Source organism: Anabrus simplex, chromosome 5 (assembly GCF_040414725.1).
Source record: "Anabrus simplex isolate iqAnaSimp1 chromosome 5, ASM4041472v1, whole genome shotgun sequence".
In the NCBI taxonomy this organism is placed as follows: Eukaryota; Metazoa; Arthropoda; class Insecta; order Orthoptera; family Tettigoniidae; genus Anabrus; species Anabrus simplex.
The window spans coordinates 249,938,081-249,951,937 of record NC_090269.1 but is presented as its reverse complement, the minus strand read 5'-3'; positions in this window follow the sequence as shown (position 1 = coordinate 249,951,937).

The window sequence follows — 13,857 nt, the reverse complement described above, 5'->3', positions numbered from 1 at the left end:
GAATATCCCATCGAGTATCCTCTGAATGGACATCGTATATTGCTCCTTTCCAACTTTTCATGTAATTTGGAGTGAGTCCCTGTCTCAAGGTCTGGCTAATTACCCGTATTCAACTGTTGATGATAGCTGTTGCAGTAGATTATCCAAAATTAAACACGTATCATAGTATTTTGAGGTACAGGTGAATGACTGACAAGAAGTCAGTGATCATGTAAAATGAAAATATGTAGGGCACCACGAACATAAACTTTGGGGTAAACATATCTTCAAGAATAAAATTAAAATACTTCACCCTTGAACTTAATATAACTCAGGTCGTGTTCGATGATTCTGAAAACCCATTCCGATGGTACACCTACCTTAGCCATACCTGTAGGTCATTAAAATAATTATTAAGCATGCAAAGTCAATGAGAACAAGGAATCATCAGCTCATGCAAAAAATTAATGTAGGCTATGTACATAAGCCATAGCCGCGAACCTTTAATTAAATAATTCTACGTAACTGAAGGAAGAAAAGGAACATTCAATAAAGTAGCTAATGCTTTTTTATTTTTTAGTTGATATATTTTAAAATTAAATACAAGTTTATGATTAATGAAGTAGCATCGCGGCTCACAATGAACTGTAATCGGAAACAAGAACATTTAAATTTCAATCTATTTTGCTACTTCTCAACTTTCGATGGAATTAACCAACGGATTGGAATTTACATCATTGCATTTGTCGTTTCCATCCCTTTTAAGGATATGTAAAGTTAATATGTCGGTATCTTACTTTCTAGTCCAACTGATATGTATCGGAGAACTTGTTTCTTGTTTCGGCTTTTTGTATTTTGAGACCCATGTCCGAATTCAGTTCAAACTGTTTCACTGTTAAGACTTTCCTCTTCCAAAACACTCCTTGTTCACTTCCTTGACATCGGGAATGATCTATCTTTCTTTTGTCTAAATTTCCTTGAATACTTATGCTGTGCCACCAAATGTAGCCTCCGAACCAACCAACTTCCTTGTCAAGTGGTAGTTTTGATTCTATTTTATAACAAGGATCCAAAACAAAGATAATTCAGTGGTGAATCATAAAATTGATTCATGTAGAGCATGTGCAACCCCTTATGCAATGAAGGAGGATTTCTTGATCATAAGTGAAATTATGTAAGGTACACGAATTTAATGAATGTTTATTTACTTTCTTGCTAGTGGTTTAACGTCACAATAAGTCTGTAAAAATTTACGAAAACGATAGGATTGGGAAGGCCTGGTTACGTGAAATAACCGCCCATGTCCTTAATTAAGATACAGCCCCAGCATTTTCCTAGTGTGAAAATGGGAAACCACGGAAAAACATCATCCTAGTTACCGATTATGGTGTTAAAATCCACCATCTCCCGAATGCAACGTTATAGCTATGCGACAAGCACCACGCAACCCCATCACTCGGTTTCAATGAATATGGCTAATAAAGTGCTAGGGCATATGTGTATTGTCATTAATATTGACAGTGAATGTATTGAGTTTTAGAAGCAATGACGTGAATGATCTCGCACAATGGGAAATCTTGTGTTGAATTCTTAAAGACAATATAGAGATTTAAATACGGGCTATGTTGGAGATTCATAGAAAAGGACTCGTACACACTCTAACGGCGTTATGTGATTTGGATATGCAATCTCCCTGTACATAGTTTAGTATTTCAAGTATGAGCTCCTGCTATCTAGCGGAGCTACTGGGAACTGCCATATCGCTTGTATTTATGCTTTTGTTTTGTACTGGTTTGTAGTAAGTAAGAATAAAGATGGCAGCCATGACGAAGTAAAGTGATTCAGTGTTTTATTTATTAGTGATATCCCCAACATTTATGGTGCCGAAATAACCCATGTGTTCAAGTTACGATACGTTTCATCACGAACTTTCAAGATTTGGAGAACTTTCACGCCAAGTAACCACGGATCTCCTGTAAAGGGAATGTTTCATCACGCCACTCGACCCAGGATCACGATGAGTAGAACAGTTATTTCTTCTGAGTTACAATGTACTGAATCACTAACGTAGCATGTTATATGGGGATTATACGGCATTATTGCATTGGTGTAGATATTATTTCTGCATGCTTCAAGAATATCGTTCTTCTAAAACAACCTCACGCCGGTCTGTGTGACAAGTGCTGCCATCTACTGGAAACAAGGCGGACTATTACCGGCCCAACTACCTACAGTCACGGGAACAAAGCCCTGCCTGCAGCACGTTCATCTGCACCCCCTCCTCAGCCGTCATAAATTGCCCGTCTGTCACACCGTCAGCGATGTCTATACAAGACCTGTCCCTTCTGAAAAGAAAGCGAACTACTCTGCGAGCTAATTTAACGCGCTTTGTCAATCTTTTAAAAGACAAAACAAGTACACCAGACTATGACGAAATAGAATATCTTCGTGATAGACTTCAGAACACTTTGCAATTATTAGTTTCCTCAGATGATGTTATACACGACCAGTTACCCGACACAGATTATGAAACAGATGTACAGGCATGTGAAAACTATGTCGACAGTGCAACAAGAGCTATACAGCATGCCAACAAAGTTCTTACACGGAAACCAGCAGAGGCCAATGCATCAGCATGCATTCCCAGTTCTAGCTATTATGTTCCACCCCCAGTTGTTCCAGAATTTAAACTCCCGACAATACACATTGAGCCATTCTCAGGTGACATAGAGTCCTGGTCTCGTTTCTGGGAACAGTTCGAGACAGCAGTTGACAACAACACCACGATTCTAGACATTAGCAAGCACGTGTTATTACGAGGATATCTACGAGGGGAACCCAAGCAACTCGTCGATGGTATAGCACTTAGTTCAGAAACATACGCCCAGGTCAAGACTCTACTTACTGAACGTTATGGCGACAAGGATAAAATAATTCAGGCTCATCTGAATTACCTGGAGAATTTACCACCCACATTATCAGAGAATCCTGATGATCTCAACGTGACATACCTGGAGTGCCACCGTAGAATTCAAGCCCTCAAGGCGCTCGGCGAAGACATTAATGTTTACGGACGCGTGATTGCCCCGAAGATTTTACGAGCTTTTCCAGCGCCAATCTGCACACGTTGGCTAATTCACGCAAAGCGCAACAAAATCTCCGAAGGTCATATGATGTCTCTGATAGAATTTCTTCGTGAGGAGGTAGAAGCGGCCCTTAGCACTCAGAAACTCAGGGGAGAGACCAGCATCGCACTTCCATCACTTTACCAACCTACAGCAGCTGCTCTCCAAGTCAGTACTAGGCCACAAAAGTTAGGAAGGGAGCAGAACAAGCCCACAATAACACCATTCTGTGCCTTCTGCGAAAGCAGAGGTCACTGGGCACAGGGATGCACACAAGTAGTCCTACCCCAAGCTAGGGTGGAGAAGCTGAAACTCTCCAAAAGATGCTATCTGTGCCTCAATCGAGGTCACAACGTCCAGAACTGCAACAAGAAGGGCAGAGTGTCATGCTCTAAATGCAAACAACTTCACCACGTATCCATCTGCAACCAGAGCCAACCCCAATCAACTTCTGTCGGAAAGATTGAAACAGGGCCACCCAGTTTTTCATTTCTGCAGACAGCCCGTGTTCAGATACAAGGACCAACAGGGGCACACAAAATCACACGATGCCTCCTAGACGCTGGAAGTCAATCAAGTTTTATTGCCACGTCATTATTGGACACTCTACAGCTACCAGTAATCTGTACTCGAGACCTAGCAGTCACAGCCTTCGAAACAACTAGCAATAGCTTTCAGCCACGTCGACTCACCCAATTTGAAATGATCGGATTTTCGACAAAAACCGCCGTCACTATCACAGCTTTCGAAAGTGCCAACACTTATTCATCTCACCCAGCAGTCACTCTTAACCACAGCAATCTGCCACTCGCTGATCCAAAAACCAACGACGCAGATGACTTGCCGATTGAAATTCTTATTGGTGCAGACAATTATTGGAAAGTCGTGAAACTAGATCCACCACAGCCCATCACACCCTCCTTAGTCCTACTTCCAACAATCTTCGGTTGGGTCCTCACAGGCAACCGTTCTGCTACCACTGTCAATCATGTCATGACGAACCACGTCTCAGTCAACAATGACGAGATATCTGACGACTCCATGCGACGTTTTTGGGACCTCGAGACAATCGGCATTCGAGAGACGAAACACAGACAACTAGACGACACGGATGCTGCTATTCTTCAAGAGTTCCACGACAATTACCGCATCCATGACGGACGAAGAGTCGTATCCCTTCCTCGCAAACGGGATACAGTCTTATCCGATAATTTGGCAACAACCGAGGCAAGGTTTCGAACACTACAGAGACGGCTACATCAAGACGCAACTTTCAAGAACATGTATCAGACGCTAATGTTGGACTACGTGCTTCGAGAGCAAGTGGAACTAGCCCCCGATACCGCAATCCCGGGAAATATGTTTTATCTGCCACACCATGCCGTCAAGAAGGAGAAACGAGATGCCACTAAATGGAGAATAGTGTACGACGCTTCCTCTCACGAACCAGGATTCCCATCCCTCAACGATACCCTCCACATGGGTCCAAATCTCCTACCCGAAATTTTTGCCACTCTCTTAAGGTTTCGATTGCATCGAAAGGCCATCGCATGTGACGGTACCCAGGCGTTCCTCCAGCTAGCCCTAGACGAAAAAGATAGAGATCTCACCAGATTTCTTTGGTACCGCATCGACACTACTACAGACGGAACCTACACGACAAGAGAGGACGTCGTAACGTACCGATTCACCCGCCTACACTTTGGCCTCACCTGTAGCCCGTTCCTCCTCTCAGCCACTCTCCGTGAACTAACTACCCTACACTACAACACTTATCCCACGGCAGCGCCTCTCCTAGATGCTTGCACATTTATGGATGACTTCACTGCCAGCGTAGAAGACGACAATACGGCCGTTACTCTTTATTATGAACTGACAGCCCTCCTGCGCCACATTCGACTCCCACTCTCCAAATGGGTCACGAATTCCTTGCCATTAATGAACATTTGGAAAGCAGAAACTCGAGAAGTCGTACTGCAGACACGAGTATTAGGTATCGACTGGAATGCGGAATCAGACCAACTCTTTACAACCCCAGGTGACGTCACTGCAAAACTATCCACACAGCCAGCAACTAAACGACAGTTACTGAAAGCCACCGCACGCTTCTACGACCCACTTGGACTATTTTCACCCGTGTCAATCACTGCCAAAATCCTTTTCCAAGATACTTGGTGCCTAGGACTGGCATGGGAAGAAATTTTACCACCTAATCTCGCCCATCGATGGAACGATTGGCTCTCACACCTACAGTACCTCTCTCCAATCCGGATACCACGATGGATTGCCATTTCAAATTCCGGTACAGACATATCACTGCACGTGTTTTGCGACGCCTCCGAAAGAGCATACGGCGCCGCATTGTACGTCCGGTCACTTGTCGACGACGCTTACACTGTTCGTTTAGTCTGCAGCAAGGCCAGACTATCCCCTGTGAAGAAAGTGACTCTTCCCAGGCTCGAATTGTTAGCAGCCTTGGTCGGATCCCGACTTCTACATTATTTTTACGAAGCCACTGGAGTAACGTCCATCCCTGCCACGTTATGGAGCGATTCTACAGTCACACTGGGGTGGATAAGAAGTAATCCCAACCGTTGGAAGACATTTGTCTGTAACCGAGTGACTGAAATTTTGACTCATACCACGTCCAGTCAGTGGAGACACTGTCCCGGAATCAACAACCCAGCTGACCACCTTTCTAGAGGACTTCAAGCACATCAACTGGAGTCCTTGGACTCATGGTGGCACGGACCTTCGTGGTTGAATGGACCTTCCTACTCATGGCCCAGAGATGTCACCCCCACTAATATGAATCTACCTGAGGAAAGGAAGACCACTCAAGTTCTTGCAACCACCAGCCCAGAACCATTGTTTGCTGCCTCACGATTTAGTACATACTGGAAACTTTTACGAGTTACCGCGTGGATTATACGATTCGTGAAATGTTTGAAGGAGAAAACCAAGTATTGTCACAACTTCACAGCCTCAGAAATGGAAGAAGCAAGAACGTACTGGATAAAGCAAGTTCAACAGGAATGCTTTGCTTCTGAACTGCAAGCCCTGAAGAATAATCTTCCACTAGCACGAGCTTCGAAGATCTTTCGCTACAATCCATTTCTACAACATGGTATCCTTCGACTAGGCGGACGGCTACAACACGCAGACATCTCGAACAACGAAAAGCACCCAATACTTCTGGATGGCTCACACGCATTCTGTAAACTTCTGATAAAACAAACTCACATAAGACTTCACCATCTAGGTGTTTCAGCTATCCTAACTGAACTACGCACAGAATTCTGGATCTTGCGAGCACGCCAAACAATCAAGAAGGTCTTACACACTTGCCTTCCGTGTAAAGTTGTTCACCGGAGGAGACCGACGGAATTAGAAGCACCACTTCCTCTGGATCGTCTACGTCCTTGCAGACCATTCGAAGTAACGGGACTAGACTTCGCAGGACCACTGTACGTTACTTCTGGCAACCTCATGAAGAAAGCCTACATTGCATTATTCACCTGTGCAACAACGCGTGCCTTGCACTTAGAACTGTGCGGTGACATGTCGACAGACAAATTCCTACAGGCCTTGCAGAGGTTTATAGGCCGACGTGGTATACCACACACGATCTATAGCGACAACGCTCAGACATTCCATTCAGCGAACGCAGAGTTAAAGAGACTTGTGGAGAGAACTGACAGCGGCACGGACACACCACTATATGGCCCAGCAAGGTATCACATGGAAGTTCATTGCCCCACGTGCCGCTTGGTGGGGAGGATGGCGGGAAAGACTAATTGGCCTCACCAAGCGATGTCTACGGAAAATACTTGGACGTTCCACTATTGATGATGAAGGGCTACGGACTGTTTTGACCAGCATAGAAGCCGTATTAAACACAAGACCCTTGACGCAACATGATGACAATGGTGGTGTATTGACTCCAGCCCACTTCCTCGTTGGCGATCGACTCACCACGATACCTACTGGACCAGAACCACCCAGGCGAGACCTTGTTAGAACCTTCAGACTACTCCAGCGAATGACTGACGACTTCTGGAAGCGTTGGAGTAAAGAGTATTTGCTACTATTACGGAATTTTCACGAAGTTCGCCAGCCCAGAGACCACGGGTCAAGAATCAGAGTCGGTGACGTAGTTTTACTACAAGAGGATACACGCCCAAGACACATGTGGAATAAAGCACGGGTCGAAGAATTACGCGAAGGACGTGACGGGAGAACTAGAACGGTTATTCTTCGCACCTCGGACGGAAACAATGTGACACGACCTGTCCAGCTGGTCATCCCACTCGAGATAGACCAGGGTGGGGAGGATGTTGGAGATTCATAGAAAAGGACTCGTACACACTCTAACGGCGTTATGTGATTTGGATATGCAATCTCCCTGTACATAGTTTAGTATTTCAAGTATGAGCTCCTGCTATCTAGCGGAGCTACTGGGAACTGCCATATCGCTTGTATTTATGCTTTTGTTTTGTACTGGTTTGTAGTAAGTAAGAATAAAGATGGCAGCCATGACGAAGTAAAGTGATTCAGTGTTTTATTTATTAGTGATATCCCCAACAGGCTATACACTAGTGAGCTTTAGTCCGCGTCCAGTGTTGACGTTGTGAAATATGTGTGAATTAAACATGCCTTTAAGGAGATGAAGAAGGCAGTATCAGCAACTTACTGAGTTTTAAACGACCCCGTTGTCACCGAGTGTGCTCCTACAGAATGCCGACCAATCTGCTTGGCCTTCGAGATCACCAGACCACAACAACTCCATTATCAGCATCATCCTTTGCTGATTTGACTGACCAAGTACAATAGGCGTGAAACTCCGTCCCACAAAATGAGATAAGGAATCTGTACGACACAATGCATGCATGTTTGGATGCTCACATTTAAAATCATTTCGACTACAGCAGTTATTAATGTACCACCATGTCACATGTCTTCTCGCGCATACTTGAACCTGTGACCTAGACACTTTAATTAAATAAATGTTACCTAGACAACTGCTTAGCCTAAATTACATTCCTCTAAACGAATGTCTTCTTGATGTTGGGATTTCATTTTCTGCCAGTGTATTATTTCTCAGTATATTTCCCTTAAATCTAAAGTCCGTCGAATCGGGGTAAATTGCTTATGATGCATAAACCTTAGAAACATGCATGCATTGATAACTTACAAAATGTTTGCTTAATACTTCTATTACAGGACATACCAGTCTTTCATACTTTCTCATTTAAAACTTAAGAGGTTGTCATCACATTTCGATAGGTTTTCAGAGTTTCAAGTGTGATTCACATTGAATGAAAGACGGGAATATTTAACTTTTAGTTTGAGTGTATCACTTAATTTACAGCAAGTGACTGCAATAGATAATTTGATTTTAGTTGTTTCACTTTATTGAATAAGCATTATTACAGAAAACAACATCTAAATTATTTTGTAATTATCTGGGCAACTCTGCCTGCTGTCATTTCTTGATGGATACAGTACTTTTACTTGGCACAGGCCAGAATAAAATGTAGCTTCCACTGAAGTCCCAGTCTCATCCATGGCTGTGACAATATGGAAGCTGCTGGGGTATGGGTGGTGCTGATCAATGACATTCAGAGCACAACCAGTGTGTCAGTGTCATGAAAGGTGTTGCTCATAGGGTTAGTTGTGCTACAATAGCACTGTCTGGCCCAGCGAGGAAAGCAATGGCAAACTACCTCACTCCTCATCTTGCCTAGTACGCCTCATTTTGGTACTGCCATTGGTTTTTGTGGTTTCCCTATAACTACATAACCTTTGGTGACGCTATTTGAGGATCCAACCAGCCTCTGGGCTGATGACCTGACAGACAGACTGGGTAACTCTCACTTCACACTCTCCCTACTCTGATATGCGTGGCATACTTATTGGTCACTGGCGGGCACTATAATACAGTTCTTCTATATGTTTCGTCACTCTGCAGCTTGACATACGAGTTTTTTCCACCTCTGGTGCAATTATAATTAAAACGAGATTATCACCATTAAGTTGCGTTATAAATGATTACAACTAATTAGTACAAGACCAAATATTATGTGCAGTCATTCAAGTAAAGAACGAGCTCAAGGTATTGTATAAATTCCTCGCAGGTCCAAGTTTCTCAAAAACAATTCAACCTATAGATGTTATGATGATGGGGCTGTACCTTAATTAAGGCTAAGGCCACTCCCTTCCCACTCTTAGTCCTTTCCTATTCGATCGTTACCGTAAGACCTATCTGCATCGGTGTGGAGTAGAGCAAATTTAAAAAAAATATCGTCGTTGCCGGGACAAACCCTCCTATGTGATAATATTTTTTGAGGTATACTGACCCGCAGCACATACATTAGTAAGACCGAGAACGCCTTGACAATATTCACACAATATTGTACCTTAGATAACAGAACCTTGCGGAAAAAGTTCTAAGCTAAAATATTTCACATAGGAGGTTTTGTCCCGGCACCGAAGATATATAAAATATTTGTTGTGGGTATCCACGGGATTTTTGTCTGCATGAGGAAGTTATATTTTGATATTAATTAAATTCTCATCCTTTTTAGTGTGAATATACGTATGACAAATGTTACCAAATGAAACATGAAAATGAGGGCTTCTGTGGGGTTTGGATGAAAAAATTACTAGATTTATTCCTGACTTACATTTGTGGCGAAGTTAGGGCTCACGTAGGAATGGGAATGGGATGATACTGATAAATAAATATGTCCAGTGACAAGAAGAGAAATTAATATGTATATAGGAAAGAGATCGTTAAAAATTAATATGTATATAGGAAAGAGATCGTTAAAAATTGACAATGAACCTGAAATGTACACTCATGTTACGTTATTAGACAGAGAATGGAAGAAATTAAGTAGCAAGTAACAAGGTTATACAGTACATGAGGAAGTATCTTAGACTCCATAACTTGGTTAATATCTAAAATGTATCTCAAAATTCTAAGCTTGTCAATTTTTAATGACAAATTCAAGAAATATATTTGCAATTAATTATATATTTTATTTATTTTTATAATTTATTGTTTTGGAATTTTATTATTTTGTATTATTTTCTAACTGCATGTACTTGCAATGACGACAATGAATGAATACTACGAATAAATACTATTTCCCTAATTGGTGTTCATCCTTTACTGGGTTAGGAAAGCATTAAATTCTATTCATTCATAAATTCACTCATTCATTCAATCATTTATATGATGGTTGTTTGTGACCCAACCGGCGAAACCTCATCTGAGGCGTACGAGGAAACTCGACCTCTTCAAGATGAACCTACCTCATCAATAAAATAAAGTTCTTTGTCAGAGTGAAAGTTGTTATGGATATTTCGTTACACATTTAACGCCATTGTTCATCCACAGCAGATGAAGAGCCCGTTCTACCCACAGACTACATGTGTGTTTTATATTAACTGTGCCATGATGATATTGGCTGAATTATTGCATGTCGTAAAAGGGAATTGTCCTCACATCGTGGCTAAAATATTCATAAATGATACAATACCTGTTCGTTGTGGAATACATACTTCGGTTAAATATTTAATTTGACAACTCAAATAAAACAAAGAGCTTCTGGTTTGAAGTGCAATAAGAAATGTAAAATGTAAAATGTATGAGTCTCCCGTGTATACTCCACGGGATTTATTTGTACACTGGAGCAGGGAAAGCTGTTACTTTGATGATTAATGTGAAATGATCACATCAATGACCGAGAGTTAATGTCCAAAAACATCACCCATTGAGTTTTTTTTTCAAATATACTGACCAATGTGTCTGAGAAGAAAGTATTCGCAGCATATGCAGTCCACTAAAGGCCTTTGCTTATCAAGATGGCTGCTGCCCATTCTGGTGTCATGTAAATACTGGAGTGCTACGTATTCAGCGTAACAATCTCTCAGAACGCACTGCTTGGTTTTTGTTACCAGATGAAGTTAAAATCGTGTAGATAAACGTTGCGATATATAAATAAGTAACCAGGATGGAGTGCCTTGCACTTATAGTACGTAAGGCTATAAGGAAAAGAACATCGCCGCCCTGTTCTCTTTATTTAAATGGATCATCACTGCTGCCAAATTTACTAATTACATATTGAAATCACGAGACATAACCATAAACAAACTAATCTCAGTGAAGTATCGATAATGGAGGTTACCTTACCCAAGTAAATGATAATAAATGATCACTATATAGAAATAATATGAATCACCACCTTATCAATACACTATTTTATTTACTACCAAACTGGTAAATAGGGTCAATACCGGTTTCGACCCCTATGGGGTCATCCTCAGTTGACACATATAAATATCTATAAAAACATCACATATAATAGTTAAAGTTTAAAATTGATGGGTCATTAGTATACTGGTAAGTACATATGCATGTATTATGGAATTTATAAAATTGTTCTATTAGAGCTATTATGTAGATTTTCTGTTTCTTTGTAAACAGTATCAAAAGTATTGTATTGGATGTGGTTCATCCATTTGACAAAATGCTAGTGGATTGAATATGTACATTTGCTGAGAGGTACATGCTATTCTATTTTACAATTTTTGTTTTACATAATATGGGGTAAAATTATTACATTTGCACATATATGGTGATATTAGGTACAATGTAGGGTGTTAAAGATGTACTATTTGAATTTTCAGTATCCTGATTAAGTTTGTTCTATTAGAGCTATTATGTAGATTTTCTGTTTCTTTGTAAACAGTATCAGAAGTATTGTGTTGGATGTGGTTCATCCATTTGACAAGATGCTAATGGATTGAATATGTACATTTGCTGAGAGGTACATGCTATTCTATTTTACAATTTTTGTTTTACATAATATGGGGTAAAATTATTACATAAATGATCAGTCAGGATATTCATAATTAAGTCGGTTTACAAGCTTAATGAGGTAATAAGGAAATACACACACTCTATCTCAGCCTCGCTCGTTTTTATGTTATATATTTCTGCCTTTATTTTGATATACGCGTTACTATAACCGTATTTTATGTGTTTGAGCTTTGTAAATATTTCAGTCCCCTTCTTGAAATTTGTTATTATTTGACAGACTGAAGAGAAGCCACGCTGTAATAATACACAAAAGCAAATACAGTACATGTACATACGCCAGAAGTCAATAATAATACACCGAACTGGATAGCTGCAATCGCTTAAGCGCGGCCAGTGTCCAGTATTCGGGTGATAGTAGGTTCGAACCCCACTGTCGGCAGCCCTGAAGATGGTTTACCGTGGTTTCTCATTTTCACACCGAGTAAATGCTGGGGCTGTACCTTAATTAAGACGACGGCTGCTTCCTTCCCAGTCCTAGTCCTTTCCTGTCCTATCGTCGCCATAAGACATATCTGTGTCGATGCGAAGTAAAGCCAATAGAAAAAAAAAGAATACACAAAGGCTGACCGTACCAGCATCGTGACAATACAAGATTAGATTTAGGTTGACAATAAAATTTCCTTCCATTTGAACTGAACTGATCTTTACAGAGGAGCTAATGTTGCTTTCCTTTTCGGGGGAGTTAGATTTTTCTTGTTTCTTAGACGTCCTAACGAAATTCTATACGTAAGTATTGGACGAAATATGATCATAATTAATAAAATGCTGCGTTCGTCATTTCACACCAACAAGCATGCCACAATTCTACTTACCTGCTATTACCCAAACCGACTTACATTCCCAAAGAAAAAGAAAATGTTCTTGAATTATACCCGCAAATGTAACACTAGTGATTTTTAACAATACGGCAGTGACACTACGTAATTTTCACAAATCACGAAATAAACCATGGCTATACAGTGCCAACGTCATAGATTAACAGTAATTTTAAGACATCGCATTGGCAAGTAGGGTCGCTAAACTGTGTGGCTAGCGACACTAAATCGAATCCAACAGTTAGAAAGTAACTAACCGTCACTACCTGGAGTATTAACAGGGGAGAAAAAGCAAGGTTTTACTCTTAGTGTATAGACTTACGTGCCAAGGAGTATATACCTTAACAGTTGTTGACTTATTGAAAAGGAGGAAAGACACAGAAAAAGACGAGTATCGGTTCACCCTGTAAATCGTTATCGTCCAACAGGGGCTATTAACAAATATTTTCGAAAAGTTTTAGAAATATCTCGGAAAGCACCAGTTAACCCAAAACTCCCAAAATACGCATTATTTTCTTCACTATACCTAGGGTCCAAGTGACTAATGTGAAAACTCAGACTTCTGCAAGACTCCTTGAAAAGTCACGAAGACGTGAGATCCAGCGAGCGGTACATGTTGCCTCTAGGCGACATGACCCGAGTCTGAAGAGGTCGAGGAAATTCTCGTTAGAATATTCAAACCTGTCTTCCCCGATACCCGCTGTGCCACTCAGGGACTCGGCTCACGGTGCCTAGCATGAAAAGCACCGAACACACTAGAGATAATTTTCACATAACTGTCAAGAACTGTACTTCGGCGTTTCTATAATACAATAATATATTCTGAAACAGGTGATGAGATGAGAATCATTGTACCAGCTCTAAACATTGGCCAACATTTACTGAAGAGCTTGGTATATACCACAATAAGTACCACATCTTTCCGACAGAGATAGCTGTGATGATTGTAGTGCAGCTTAGGGATTTCTTCATATTAAACCCCAGATTATACTATGACCTTTCAATGACGTATAATCATGTGTCAGAGAGTCATTGAAGGTCATAAGTC